This window comes from Cephus cinctus, unplaced genomic scaffold (genome assembly GCF_000341935.2).
Source record: "Cephus cinctus unplaced genomic scaffold, Ccin1 Ccin1_scaffold0002, whole genome shotgun sequence".
NCBI classification, from domain to species: Eukaryota; Metazoa; Arthropoda; class Insecta; order Hymenoptera; family Cephidae; genus Cephus; species Cephus cinctus.
Genome location: NW_014332754.1, coordinates 31,716 through 47,497, shown reverse-complemented (window position 1 = coordinate 47,497; position 15,782 = coordinate 31,716).

Genomic DNA, 15,782 nt, shown 5'->3' with positions numbered 1-15,782 from the left:
ATGTTTGTTCTATATTGTTCCAGAAAAACAAGTTTCTCCATTGAAATTTGTAGCGGTGAGACGAAAAAAACAGTTTTTTACCGGAACCCCCCATTTATGGAAAATCAACCTTTTTTTTGTTGTTCCAGGTTGTTCTAGATATTGTTCCAAAATATTAGTACCGCTAAGTTAAGAATACTCGAATAGGATAAAAAAAAAGATTTCTGCATATAAAGTCGTTCTAGCTTGCGTAGTTACGATTTCAAATGTTGTTCTACATTGTTCTAAGTGTGTAGTTCCGATTTTGAATGTTGTTATACCGTGTTCTAAGTTTGTTCTATAATGTTCCAGAAAAACAAGTTTCTCAATTGAAATTTGTAGCGGTGAGGCGAAAAAACAGGTTTTTACCGGAAAGTTTTTTTCCAAAATATTAGTACCGTTAAGTGAAGAATACTCGAATGGGACCAAAAAAAAAGGTTTTTCACATATAAAATCGTTCTACATTGTATAGTTCCGATTTCGAATGTTGTTCTACCTTGTTCTATGTTAGTTTCTATTATCCGATCGCTATACAAATCTAGAACAATCATCGATAGACCCAGAACAACCTGGAACAACCCAGAAACACCAAGAACAACCTGGAACAATCTAGAACAAGCTGGAACAATCTAGAACAAGTTGGAAAAATCTAGAACAAGCTGGAACAACCTCGAACAACCTGGGAAAATCTAGAAAAACCTAGAATAACCTGAGACAACCTAGAACAACCTGGAACAACTAAAAAAAGTTTAATTTTCCATAAGTGGGGGGTTCCGGTAAAAAAAACTGTTTTCTCGCCTCACCGCTACAAATTTCAATTGAGAAACTTGTTTTTCTGGAACATTATAGAACAAACTTAGAACACGGTATAACAACATTCAAAATCGGAACTACACACTTAGAACAATGTAGAACAACATTTGAAATCGTAACTACGCAAGCTAGAACGACTTTATATGCAGAAATCGTTTTTTGATCTCATTCGAGTATTCTTCACTTAGCGGTACTAATATTTTAGAACAATATTTAGAATAACTAGAATAACCTGGAACAACAAAAAAAGTTTCATTTTCCATAAATGGGGAGTTCCGGTAAAAAACTGTTTTTTCGTCTCACCGCTACAAATTTCAATTGAGAAACTTGTTTTTCTGGAACAATATAGAACAAACATGGAACAATGTAGAACAACATTCAAAATCGGAACAGTTCTACATTGTATAGTTCCGATTTCGAATGTTGTTCTACCTTGTTCTATGTTAGTTTCTATTATCCGATCGCTATACAAATCTAGAACAATCATCGATAGACCCAGAACAACCTGGAACAACCCAGAAACACCAAGAACAACCTGGAACAATCTAGAACAAGCTGGAACAATCTAGAACAAGTTGGAAAAATCTAGAACAAGCTGGAACAACCTCGAACAACCTGGGAAAATCTAGAAAAACCTAGAATAACCTGAGACAACCTAGAACAACCTGGAACAACTAAAAAAAGTTTAATTTTCCATAAGTGGGGGGTTCCGGTAAAAAAAACTGTTTTCTCGCCTCACCGCTACAAATTTCAATTGAGAAACTTGTTTTTCTGGAACAATATAGAACAAACATGGAACAATGTAGAACAACATTCAAAATCGGAACAACACACTTAGAACAATGTAGAACAACATTTGAAATCGGAACTACGCAAGCTAGAACGACTTTATATGCAGAAATCGTTTTTTGATCTCATTCGAGTATTCTTCACTTAGCGGTACTAATATTTTAGAACAATATTTAGAATAACTAGAATAACCTGGAACAACAAAAAAAGTTTCATTTTCCATAAATGGGGAGTTCCGGTAAAAAACTGTTTTTTCGTCTCACCGCTACAAATTTCAATTGAGAAACTTGTTTTTCTGGAACAATATAGAACAAACATAGAACAACTCAGAACAAACAATGGAACCGGAATTTTCCAATTATGGTGAGCTAACTTCCCGGACCCGAAATGCTAGCTAGTTTTACAGGTTACTTCGCCCGAAAATATCGCGAAGGTTTAGAGATATTAAAACACCCAGATAACCTAAATAGGGATCGAGTATATCAAGTAAACCCCATTTGGCACACCGTCCTTCCGATTTTTTAATAGATCAGCTGATCAACTAAAAACAACTTATGATTGGCTGAAGCACTGATCCGCATGGGCAACCATAGGTATATTAGGACTTCCGGAGCTTCAGTATCGGAGCCTCATAACCCTGAAGATGCAGCCTGAAACGTTTGCGAAACGTCGGCACGAAGCTGAACACAGACGCGGCTTCCATCCGGAAACCTTGAGTACTAATTTAAAATGATTTATTGCTTGTCCTATTGTACATGAAATTTTTTTATTTGCAGTAACAGTTATTGGTTTTTTCGTGTTTTCATTTGTTCTTTGTTCTGAAGATACTTCCCATTTCATGTAACAAATTGCATCATTAGAATAAGTATCTTTCTAATTGAATTCTAATTTTTTGAACTTACATTTTTCACATGTTTTTGACAGACATAGCTCAGAATTACTGTCGCAAAACAGACTGCTTAAAATTTTATATAAAGTCTTTTCTGACAATAACTTATGACTGTGAAAAGCTTTTATTAGCAAAGAGAAATTTACATGAATGAAGCACGCACATGTATTTCGATTAGTAATTTTCGGTTCAATACAATAATTCGGACGTAACTTTGCAAACGTAGAGTAGTTAACGCGGTAAGTACTTTGAGAATAAAATTTAGCATGTAAATCGTTGATCGTAGCATTCATATAGCGTTTTGTTACTTGTTTACCTTTTATTTTAGTAGAAGCTTTTTTATCAGGAATTATATGACTATTTTCTTCATAAAAATCTTTCACTTGATCTTGAATAAAAAATACATTGCTCTTCTTATTTTTAACATATTCCAATGGATTATTACTTCTATGAACTCTTGAAGAAATAATAGAGGCAACATTTTTTTTAACAGCAGAGAGTTGTCGATATTTTTTTTCCATTTTTTCCGCTTATTACTCTACCTAATATCTGCTTAAATTTTGAACTTTTTGAGTCACGATAGGATGATTGTAATTGCCGTACCATAACTTCGTTAAACAGTAATGCTTTGCAAACTTGAGCGTCTACATCTTTACCTTTTAACAACTTGTCAACTTTAGATTTAGGCGATGTGGAATCAGACTTCTTGATTTCCAAACGTAGTAACTTTTTATGTAAGCTATTAATTTTCATTCGGAGAGTCTTATTATCGTTCAATAACTTTTTGTTATCTCTAAAACATTTGCGTAGATTTTTTTGTAATCGTTTCTTCCCCAACCTAGATTGCTTTGATACCACGATATTAATATTTAAATCATTTTCAGTTTTTTGTAATTCAATTAATTCTTTTTGTAGTACCCGTGAGTTTTTTTCCATTCATTTTGTTGCCTACGACGAACTCGCTTTTCTCGATCTGTTAATTGATGAATTAGTTTAAGTTTTCCTTCGTTTTTCCTTTTTTCATTTCTTGCTCTTTCTTTTTGACAGTAATTATCGTAAGCTTTTGGATTGTTCCGTATTTTTTGTCTTTTTGTTCTAGACGACTTCTTTGAAGTTGAGAATTAAGTTTGTTTTTAGATTTCCCTTTCTTTTGGATGGCAGTTGCTGATTTTTACCACTTTTCTTGTCAATAGTTTCAGATAATTTTCTTATACGAAGTATTGGGGTCATCTCCAATGAAAAGAATTATAATTAATAATAAAAATAATGTTATTAATAATTCAATATATTTTGTGACGCACTGGACCTCGTAGGGTGGCCCAGGGTCTCGCAAATACAGCTATCGCAATAACACGGGGGAGGGGGAGGGAATCGAAGAACGGAGACACGGTGTAGAATGAGAAAAGAAATATAATTGATAAAGTAATGTACAGTAATCAGTGTAGCGAAGGGAGAGGTGAGGGGGTCTCAGGGAAGAAGGTTCTCGATCGCAAAATGGCTTCTTTCTAAATTACCTCGGTTGGAACGCAAAAATGGGCAGGGAAGGTAGAGGGCACGGGGGTTTTCCAGAAAGGGTGTAAAATACTATCGGACGCACGCAATATACCACGGGCCTCGAGTGTAAGGGCAGAAGGCCCGTCGCAAAAACAAAAGAATCACTAGGATAATGCCGGACCACGTGGGTCGGCTCGCTATGTCCTGAGGGGACTTACAAGATCTATTAAGCCAGGAGGCGGAGGGGAGCCTGCAGTAACATTTTTGTTACAATTTATACCATTTTTTTTACATGGTACTGACAGCCAAAGTACTGACATTTTAAATTCAATTAGCAACTGTAATTATTTGGTTATGAATTTGATAATATCCAATTACGGTATTATTTAGGTTAGTAATTGTTGTAAAATGGTACTTTTATATTGTACAACATATTAAGAAATATACTAAGTCGAATAGACATGTATGAGAGTATAGTGCACGACGTACTCACACATGTACGCATTCCCTCCCGAGCCTACACATCGCGTGATACGAGAGCCGGCGGGCACGAGCGACGCTACCGCGTGCCACGAGGTATACCGATTTGGACTCTGACCCGCGCTGCATCGAAAAGTGTATCTACTAGGATAAGTTTATCTTCTATCATTAAATATTAGTTAAACAAAGACCTGTCTCTTTATTCAAAGCAACCACCACCCTCTAGTATTCTTACATGGTAGCAGAGCGTGGTTGCTCTGGTGGTTGCCCGGTTGATTATCGTTATTGTTGATTATCGTCGCGAATTAAAAAGGAAAATAATTAAAAAATTAAAGTGAGTACGGAAAATTAACTGATAATCATACTATTATTTCTAAAGGAAAATTTGCAAGGGTTATCGATGCAAATAATAAAGTCGTAGCAGTAGCAGTCAAAGACAATAGAGTATATAGATTGATTAGTAACTTGAAGGAGACTTTCGTAAATAGTGCCGAACAAAATAGTATGAATCAAAAGGAGAAATGGCATAGGATGCTAGGGCACGTTAACTTTGGATATTTAGAGAGGTTAAGTAAACAAAACTTATTAACGGGAATACCGAGTGAATTCGAAAATGAATTTATGAAATGCAAAATATGTATCGAGAATAAAATGCACAACTTACCTTTTAATAATAATAGAGTAAAAGCGAAAGATACTTTAGAGATTGTTCATACCGATGTATGTGGACCTTTTAAGACAACGGGTTTTAAAGGAGAAAAATACTTTATCTCATTTATCGATGATTATAGTAAAATATCAAAGATCTATTGTATGAAATCTAAGGATGAAACTTTTGATTGTTTAGTTCAATTTGTTAACGAAACTGAAAATTTATCCGGAAAACGAGTAAAGATATTAAGATGCGACAATGGGAAAGAATATTTAAATAATCGTATTTATAAGTTTGCAAGAGAAAAAGGTATTATTTTGAATAATTGCCCACCGTACGTACATAAGTTAAACGGTACTGCGGAAAGATTTAACAGAACAATAATGGATATGGCGCGTTGTCTACTGGCGGAAGCGAATGTGCACAAAATGTATTGGCCCGAAATAGTTTGTGCGGCGGTATATTTAAAAAATAGAACATTAGCCAACACGATTGAAAAGAAAACACCTTATGAGATATTTTTCAGACAAAAACCAAATGTTAAAAATTTACGTTTATATGGTAGTAAAGTATTCGTGCGAGTACCCGAACAGAAAAGAGACTCAAAATGGGATAAGAAAGCTGATATGGGAATTTTATTAGGTTATAGTGAAGTAGGATATAGAATATTGATAAATAATAAAATAGTGGTTGCCAGACACGTAGAGTTTGTAGAAAAAGATTTAAAATGTATTGGTCTTGATGATGACAATTATGATGACAATGATAATGAAAACGATAATGATAGTAGCTCAAGTAAAGTTAATGAAGATCAAATTGATGATGATGTTTTTGAAAGCGCGGATGAATCTGATAAAAAAGAAGAAAAATCAAAAGAAAGTAAAAATGAAAATGAATTAAAAGTTCCACGTAGGTCCAATCGAGAAAAGAAAAGTCCGAATAGATACCCAGAACCGGAAAGTTATAACATTTTTGTAAATTTCTGTAGCGTTGATACACCTTGTACATTTGAGGAGGCGATTAATAACGTTGATAATAAAAAATGGCAAGAAGCTATGAATAATGAAATAAAAAGCATAAATAAAAATAATACATGGAAATTAGTTGATAGGCCAGAAGAAAAAAAGATTCTTGATGTTAAATGGGTTTACACACGAAAATCTGATGACAGATACAAAGCTAGGTTGGTCGTAAGAGGCTTTCAACAAGTGGATGTAATTGATGACATATATGCCCCAGTTGCTAAAAATCAAACTTTAAAAACTTTACTTTCATATTGTTGTCAGAACGGCTTAGAAATTGAGCAGATGGATGTCGAAACTGCATTTTTAAATGGCAAAGTAAACTCGGAGGTATACGTCAATCAACCAAAAGGTTACAAAGACGGTACAAATAAAGTACTTAAATTATCGAAAGCATTGTATGGTTTACGTGAGAGTTCTAGAGATTGGTACGAATGTTTTGACGAATACGTCACGAAACTTGGGTTCAAAAAGAGTAATGTAGAATTATGCTTGTATATTCTTGGAGAAGGTGATGATGCTGTTTATTTACTAATTTACGTAGACGATCTATTAATTTGTAGTAAAAACGAGAAGAAAATTAAAAGAATCAAAAAATTATTATCTCAAAGATTCAAAATGAAAGACTTAGGAAAGATTAAAGAGTATCTAGGGATTATCGTTCATTATGATTCTCGCAAAAATGAAATGAAATTAAACCAAACAAAGTACATAGAGTCATTAGCGGACAAATATAAAATTAAAAATAGTAAATTGTATAATACACCTATGGAAACAAATTTGAAAATTGAAAAGGCTGAAGAATCTGAGTCTGATATAAAATATAGAAATTTAATTGGCGCATTACTTTACATAAGTTCAAGTACTAGACCAGACACAAGTCATAGTGTGAATTATTTGAGTAGATATCAAAATTGCTATAATGAAACACATTGGAAATATGCGTTGCGAGTTTTAAAGTACTTGTATTTAACGAAAGATTTAAGCTTAGATTATAAAAGAAATAATAACTGTGAAATTGTAGATTGTTACGTAGATGCAGATTGGGCAGGCGATAATATTGATAGGAAATCCACGTCAGGATATGTAATTAGATTTTTTGGTAATATAATTGACTGGAAATCAAAGAAACAAAAATGTGTAACAAAGGCTTCGACGTATGCTGAATATGTTGCGTTATCCGAAGCTGTAAGTGAATTAAAATATGTAAAAGAATTATTGAAAATGTTTGATTTAGAATTTAAGAAACCGATAAAAATATATGAGGATAATTCCGGCGCAATTAATATTGCAAACTATGGTAACTTCACGAAAAACTCGAAACATATTGAGATTCACTATCATTTCGTACATGAAAATGTAAAAGATAAAGAAATAGAAGTTATAAAAGTCGATTCGAATGAAAATATCGCTGATATATTTACAAAAGCGCTATGTAAAGAAAAATTTGAGAAATTCAGAAGATTGTTAAATGTAATATGAAATTTAAAAATGTAAATGTGTACAATAAAAAAGGTAAGGAGGCGTGTTGTAAAATGGTACTTTTGTATTGTACAACATATTAAGAAGTATACTAAGTCGAATAGACATGTATGAGAGTATAGTGCACGACGTACTCACACATGCACGCATTCCCTCCCGAGCCTACACATCGCGTGATACGAGAGCCGGCGGGCACGAGCGACGCTACCGCGTGCCACGAGGTATACCGATTTGGACTCTGACCCGCGCTGCATCGAAAAGTGTATCTACTAGGATAAGTTTATCTTCTATCATTAAATATTAGTTAAACAAAGACCTGTCTCTTTATTCAAAGCAACCACCACCCTCTAGTATTCTTACAGTAATAAGTACAAAAATCCATTACTTATGTTAAAAAAACAATAATTAATTAATTTACTAATACCACGGTACTGACAAGTCAATTTATGACATACCTTTTTGAAAATTGACTTTTAAAATTACACAAACTTTTTGCACAATTCCATCAGCGTTATATTTTTAAACATTACTCAGGTGACATACTTTCAATATGGTTAACTAGTTGTTTCATTAATCTCGAGGTAGATGGTGCACGAGTCATACAAATTCAAATTAAAAAATCCGCTTAAATCTAAGGACAAAACTTATTAAGCCAGAATTCAATATTTAATATAATGAAAAAAAATTTGTTAATTTTTTAAAGTTTGATTATATACATTAAGATTTATGGGTTAATTGGTTTGAATCGTTTATTGCGACAAAGAAAATAATGAATTTATAGGTAAATTCTAGAAACGGACATAATACGGTACTGACATTTAAGTGATATACTGTAAGTTTTCTCTAGACTACAAGTTATATTACACAAAAAAAGTGATGAAATATGTTCATGAGGATCGTATTAATACAAAAATTTTATGAATAAAATGTTAATGTATAACCAGTGAGATTAAACAGTACATGACATTAATAATCACTGTTAGAATGGAATCACCCATATACTGTTATGTCTAGAGTTTCATACCTTGACTATATACAGGGTGTCCCAAAATTCGCAGAGAATCTCCACGTAGCGAGGATCAGGATCAAAAGCAGATTACGAAAATGACCTTCCTTTTGTTCAAAAGTTCATAGTTTTTAAACGGGATCCGGTCAAAGTTCACCAATCAGAATATGGTGACAGCGGAAATGGCAAAGATATGCAAACGCAGAGTTTTCTTCCTCACGTTTGTTTTTCGGTCACAGTAACGACAGTGAAGGCAGCTCCCCATGCATACTAGATATCACGCTACCCGATGGGCTTTAGTTTTTAGCTGATTGACAAGAATTAAACATAGGACGCGAAGTCCCAGTTACACGATGTCTCTCATGAAAATAGCGGGAGTTTCACTCTGAGAGCTCATTCCCTCAAGTAGAAATGTCATGTCAAGTCATGACAAACCTGACGAACACGTGACAAACGCATGCTGTGTAACATAGGAGCCCTGAGGATAGGAAATATCAACATCAGTTCGAAATACAATATTTAAGATACGAATTGCTTTACTTCGATTTCCTCATCCCCGTCTTTATAATTTAATAATACCTCGCAATAACCTTGACAGTTTTTGTGTGCACCACGCCATTACTCTTGATCGTACATCCTCCCACATTTTTTTTCCATTATCTTTTGATCCAGGACGAATTCATTTTCGTAGTATTCGGAGTCCTACATTTCCTCGATGTAGTGCTGGGAGATTCAGGGTCCCTCGCTGTCATCCTGGGAGTTTCTGTGCTACTAGCTGTTGCCGTTCATCCTACATTTTCCTGTACTTTCTCCCGTATATTATCCCGCACGTTATCCCGCACGTTATCCCGTACGTGATCCCGCACATCATCTCGTATATTATTCTCACTCCTGGATGTGTTCATTTTCGTAGTACTTCGGAGTCCTGCAGTTCCTGGACGTAGTGCTGGGAGATTCAGGGTCCCTCGCTGTGATCCTGGGAGTTTCTGTGCTACTAGCCGTTGCCGTTCTTCTTACATTTTCCTGTACTTTCTCCCGCATATTATCCCGCACGTTATCCCGCACGTTATCCCGTACGTGATCCCGCACATCATCTCGTATATTATTCTCACTCCTGGATGTGTTCATTTTCGTAGTACTTCGGAGTCCTGCAGTTCCTGGACGTAGTGCTGGGAGATTCAGGGTCCCTCGCTGTGATCCTGGGAGTTTCTGTGCTACTAGCCGTTGCCGTTCTTCTTACATTTTCCTGTACTTTCTCCCGCATATTATCCCGCACGTTATCCCGCACGTTATCCCGTACGTGATCCCGCACATCATCTCGTATATTATTCTCACTCCTGGATGTGTTCATTTTCGTAGTACTTCGGAGTCCTGCAGTTCCTGGACGTAGTGCTGGGAGATTCAGGGTCCCTCGCTGTGATCCTGGGAGTTTCTGTGCTACTAGCCGTTGCCGTTCTTCTTACATTTTCCTGTACTTTCTCCCGCATATTATCCCGCACGTTATCCCGCACGTTATCCCGTACGTGATCCCGCACATCATCTCGTATATTATTCTCACTCCTGGATGTGTTCATTTTCGTAGTACTTCGGAGTCCTGCAGTTCCTGGACGTAGTGCTGGGAGATTCAGGGTCCCTCGCTGTGATCCTGGGAGTTTCTGTGCTACTAGCCGTTGCCGTTCTTCTTACATTTTCCTGTACTTTCTCCCGCATATTATCCCGCACGTTATCCCGCACGTTATCCCGTACGTGATCCCGCACATCATCTCGTATATTATTCTCACTCCTGGATGTGTTCATTTTCGTAGTACTTCGGAGTCCTGCAGTTCCTGGACGTAGTGCTGGGAGATTCAGGGTCCCTCGCTGTGATCCTGGGAGTTTCTGTGCTACTAGCCGTTGCCGTTCTTCTTACATTTTCCTGTACTTTCTCCCGCATATTATCCCGCACGTTATCCCGTACGTTATCCCGCACGTTTTCCCGCACGTTTTCGCGTACGTTATCCTGCACGTTATCTCGTACGTTATCCCGCACATTATCCCGCATGTTTTCCCGCATGTTTTCCCGCACGTTATCCCGTATATTATTCTCAATCTTAGATGTGTTCATTTTCGTAATACTTCGGAGTCCTGCAGTTCCTCGACGTAGTACTGGAAGATTCAGGGTCCCTCGCTGTCATCCTGGGAGTTTCTGTGCTACTAGCCGTTGCCGTTGCTCGTACGCTTTCCTGTACTTCCTCCCGTACATTATTCCCTACATTATCCCGTACGTTATCCTGTACTTCCTCCCGTATCTTATCCCGTACGTTATCCCGTACTTCCTACATACATATTTCATAACTCCGTACATTAAGTACATAATTCCGTACGTTATCCTATACATTATTCTCGGTCCTGGACGAGTTCATTTTCGTAGTATTCTGAGTTCTGCAATTCCTCTACGTAATGCTGGAAAGTACGGGAAAAAGTCCCACAAAAAGTACCGGAGAAAGTCCCGGAAAATGTACCGGAAAAATTATAAGCAAGGAACACCAGGACACGTAGGATATGAAAGAGTTACGTTTGTACCTCGAAGACGACGGCGAAGCGCTCCTTCCAAATTTGGGAAAACGCTTCTTTATACACGATAGATCTTCCGTAAATCTACCATCGATCTACCGTGACCCTGACGTAGACCTGCACCAGGCCCTACGATTACGATTGATTTTCCATATCAATTCTAATCAGATCAATCAACAAGATAGTCCCATATTACACAATCCTTCTACCTATGAGGACGTGCTTAGATATTGCGTGATACAAATGCACTGTTGTATGAATGTTTATTTTTATTTAATTACAGTCAGTACGTCTCGACTTAGAAAGGAATATTGTAAAGTTATGATTGAGTGTCGAGGTGATGTCTGACTGTGGTTAAGAGACATCGTGTAACTAGGACTTCGCATTCTCTGTCTAATTCTTATCAATCAGCTAAAAACAAAAGCCCATCGGGTAGCGCATTATCTAGTATGCATGGGGAACTGCCTTTACTGTCGTTACTGTAACCGAGAAAAAAAAGCGAGGAAGAAAACTCTGAGTTCGCATATCTTTGCCATTTCCGTTGTCACCACATTCTGATTGGTGAACTTTGACCGGCTCCCGTTTAAAAACTATGAATTTTTGAACAAAAGGATGGTCATTTTCGTAATCTGCTTTTGATCCTGATCCTCGCTACGTGGAGATTGTCTGCGAATTTTAGGACACCCTGTATAACATAAACTGGAACCGTGGTTTTGGCTTCGAAGTATATTCGAAAAGGAAACTTTCTCAGAAGAAATGAACAACGAAGGTTCTCAGTTAGATCGGTATTTATCGGTTTTGGTTCGGTCCAACAAATGTAATGAAAAGACAATTAATTTCGCGACTGAACGTTACGGAACTTAAAGCTGTACCAAAGAAGATGTATTACATGGAAGCACAGGTCCCCTGTTAATCTTCTTCTTCTTGTTCCTTATGCCCTCATAGAGGGCCAAGTGCCAGGTCCCCTGTTAATAATTGGCACAGAAAACGAAGTGTATATTTCCGTCGGTAAACTGCGCGGCGACCTATCGATGTGCCACACACAATCACAGAGGTTGAGGACACGCTCCTCGCAAATGTCTCTTTCAAGCGTATGCTTACCGGGCTATAATGGTGTTCCGCTTACACTGGTGGCCAACCAAGCATTCGGCGCCTTGATAGATGGCAGCGATTGTTTCAACTTACGTTAAGGGGGTATTCTGGTCTAGAGGCATAAATTATTGGCGTTTTGTGGAGCTCAATAAAAAAAATATTTTTACCATTCATTTTCGTACAAGATATTTATTGCTTATTTTAAAAATAAACAAAAAAAATTCGAAAAAAAAAATTAAAAAAGTAATAAGCTGGTAAACTTGGGGGTAAAAAACGGGGTGTTCTGGTTGACACGATTACAGCCCTTCTGATCATCTGAAACAAAATTTGAATGAAGATTATTAACACATTAAAGGCGGGAGTCGTAGTACTACGATTTATCTCGACTGTAACTTTAAGGCGGGAATCATAGTAATACGATTTATCTCGACTGTAGCTTAAAGGCGGGAGTCGTATTAGTACGGTTTGTAACCACATTGCGCAATCCATGCGCCACTTTACATTTGTATTTAGTATGTTTTGTGGTTTGAAGCTGTTCGGTTGTTCAAATTCTACTTACAGAAAATTTTTTGTAATTAGTGTTTAGTTCTTTTTTAATATTTCTTGTAGTTTTATGAGTTTAAATAAATTTTTTTAAGTCTAAATTTTTTTATGATTACACAAAATATTGCCCGCTCTAGACGAAAAACGAGGCGGGGCGGTCGCCGCGTTACCTAGCATACTTTCGTCAAGATCCCCCGCCTTTAATGTGTTGATTAGTAAAAATGTCGTTATAGCCCCTACCTAAGAGAAAACGGGAAACCATTTTTTGAAAAAATGGCGGCTGTCTGAAAAAAGGCATTTTTCGACATTTTTTCGTCATTTTTAGTTTTTTAAAATAGTAAACAAAATAATTTTGATATAAAAATGGTAGAAGCGATAGAAGGTTATATATAAGAGGTTGGTACACAAATTGAAGTAAATTAGTCAAATAGAACTTGTGATATCATGTCAACCATGTTGAAAAACGTAGTTTTGAGAAAAACGCGTTTAAAGTTTTGAGCAAAAGTTTTAGGCAGCCGCAGCAGTCCAAGTCATAAAATGGTACGTTATACTTACATTTTGTTAATCGGCAATTCCTGGTTCATAGAGTATGCTTCCTTCGACTTTAAAATATATATTTTCGGTATATATGTATATTGTATTCATACCAAAAATTGTCAGGTAGTCGGGCATTGTCTATCGTCTATTGTCCCATTTGCTCCTGCGTGACGGGCTTCATTGATGCGTCACTAAAATAGTTATAACACCATAACTTATTGGAATTTAAAAATTTTCTCTTGAGGATATATTCTTAAAGGTCTAAACTTTAATAATATGAAAAAAAAATTAAATTTTTCGAAAATCTAGACCAGAATACCTCTTTAAGCGACCGTGGATTTGAGACTTTCAAACAACACCTGTTGAATCTACGATTACGGATGGAGCCCTAAGGTGCTATTAGTTGAGGCCTGGCCCTCGGGTACCAGGCGAGTTAGTCGTTTTATTTGGATCCTGTAAAAAAGACGCGATACAGCCGATATCGTTCGATTTGGAGAATTGACTCTCTTCTCACGAATTATCGTCGATATTTATACCCGGTGTTTTGCGGAAGGTATTCCCCGTAGCAACGTCGCCTCCAACTGGCCGGAATGCTGACCCGTCGATTTAGCGATATCGCGTGGGTCGCTGCTCTAGTTATATTTCTGAGAGCTGTCTCGTATTGCCATTGAGTGTTAGGTGTCTTCTGAGCGAATGAACGTGGAATGCTTAGTCAGGGGATTAACTGACGACTCCACCCTATATTCGACTCTACCCGAAAAAGAGTAAGGAGTGTCATCCAAAAGGACAGAGCTATTGGCTTCACCTCACCGTTTTGTAACGCCGGTATCGACAGTCCACATTATTTGGACTAGTACCAAAGACGAGGAAGTCTTGAGTTCCGTGAGACTCTTCGTGCTGGAGGATTAGCGAGCCCCAGAGCGGAGGCACTGTAACTGGCCTGCCGCAGGACGCAGAGACGACCAGACCTACCGAAGACATCAGAATCCCAGTCACTATCGTCGAGGACAGGGCCGGAATCTCATGGCCACCAGAGACCACTGGACGACCCAAGCTACGGCAGCGGAGTGTGACAATGTTCCCTGTGGCTAGCGAGTTGACGACAATTAAGTCACAGTGTTGCGTTTAGTCCGCGTTTGAAATTTTTATTTTAACGCTGTCCTTCCGAGTATCGTGTATCGCTGCTCAGTCGAAGGCTTCGGCATCTATCGAATATTTTCAAAGTCCATCTCGCAGGGGTAAGGCGATTGAGCCACAGATGTCACTCTAGCATTATTTGGTATTTATTATTCGAGGAATAGTTTCGACGGCATGACTTCTGTAGCAGCGTAGTAATAAGAATATTGTAAATCATCCCGAGGTTTTTATTGGTTATCTGAACCCACTACTTTTAATTTTTAATTGGGACACGAGTCCAGCCCTACACTGAACTTTCCGTGTACTTCATTCTTTTCTGAGTTACCATCGTGGTTGTATGTAAATTTTGTATCTTCAGTAGTTTCGATAATACCGGTAAGAATCATGTAACGAGTCACGAAATCTTTTCCATACAGCTGACTTTCCTATCGTTGATCGTGTTTTGTATTTTCTCCCAGGGCCTCCGCCTATGGATGATTTCGTATCGCTAACGTGGAAAAGATTCTGTATATCGCTTATATTTATTTTGTAAATTAACATTTCTTGATTCCGTTACATTTTCTTAGTGCAAAAATCTTGTGTCCCTGAAGACCTACCAAACAGAATCCGCGAGTCCGCGCTTCTCAAGAACGCGTGTATTGCATTTTGTTTGTCTCGCTTCTCGACCCCTGACGTATCATAACGCATTGTCCTGCCTCACGGGAGCTGACGTATTGACAACATTAATTTCCGAACATTTAATTTGATTTGAATTTTATCGCATTTACCTAAATTGTTAACGATATTATTTTTTTGACTTGTTCCGAAATTATCATTTGTTAATTGTTGAAACTCTAAATTGTTCTAAATAAAAAGACACCTGTTATTGTTTCCTATTACGAGGTTCTCATTCTCCTAACCGGTTCCCTTACCAACATCTAGGCACTCCCTGCCCCACTACCATCCCGTATCGTTTATGCTAGTCGGTAGCACATCTCTGTCCCTTCTGGAATTGTTTTGCAGATTTCGTTCCGTGACGCAAAATGCGTCTGGCGCTCAATCAGTCTTTTACAATATCGTATTCTGAGGGACAGATTATTAGTCATTTGTCGACGGAGAATCAGCTGTTTTGCTACGAACAGCTCGGGTATTTTGTTTTTAAGTAATTTCCGTAATACCCTATCTCGTTTGGGATTTTTCATCATAGTATAATAATTATGATCAAACTTCACTAAAATAAGTTCATTTGATCATTGAATTTTACAGCTTGCCACGACCGAACAACTATTCAACATT